The sequence below is a fragment of the Chrysochloris asiatica genome, unplaced genomic scaffold (assembly GCF_000296735.1).
Source record: "Chrysochloris asiatica unplaced genomic scaffold, ChrAsi1.0 scaffold00584, whole genome shotgun sequence".
Classification (NCBI taxonomy): Eukaryota; Metazoa; Chordata; class Mammalia; order Afrosoricida; family Chrysochloridae; genus Chrysochloris; species Chrysochloris asiatica.
The window spans coordinates 268,294-269,060 of NW_006409102.1; positions in this window are offsets into that span (position 1 = coordinate 268,294).

A 767-nucleotide genomic window follows, 5' to 3' on the forward strand; every position below is an offset into this window, starting at 1 on the left:
GGAATGAGGGATATCATTGCTGATGTCCAGTGGATCTCAGCTGAAAGCAGAGAATATCAGAAAGATGTTTACCTGTGCTTTATTGACTTTACAAAGGCTTTTGATTGTGTGGATCCTGACAAGCTATGGACAACATTGCGAAGTGTCGGGGACCAGCCCCGACAAACTTATTAGGGGGCTCACGAAGGGAGGTGTGGAGTCGGCAAAAGAAATCACACAGAGTTGATGGTTTGTGCTGAATTCTGATTGAAGCTTTTTTTACTTAATTTTTTCAGCTCCTTATATACCGTTACAATACACTATGATCTCATAATCATCAATTTCTTTGAAGCATTACACATCCTTGATTATATCAATTTTTACTTTGTGCCTATGCAATGTTGACAAAGGGATTTTTCTTAAAACAGTTTCCTTGGTCTATTCATATCCAGTTCTTTTCATCCATCTTTCTGACATCCTAAAATGTCAAGTTAACGTTAAAACATAATTCTAAATCTTAACTCCTATTTCTACCTTCACCTATTATTTTCTGTAGATCCATTAATCATAACATGTACCTAAACATTATTTTCTATAATAACTGACAACACAGTTGTTTCTCATGATTGATTAAACAAGAAAAACAAGAACATAAAAAAAGCTCTTAAAGTTTTGTAGTTAAGAATAAATGGAACAACTTCCTTATATTAACAACTTTTCTATTCAAAACATCTAGTTAAATTTCTACTTACGATCTATTACTATTTCCTCAGCCCTTAATTGCATCT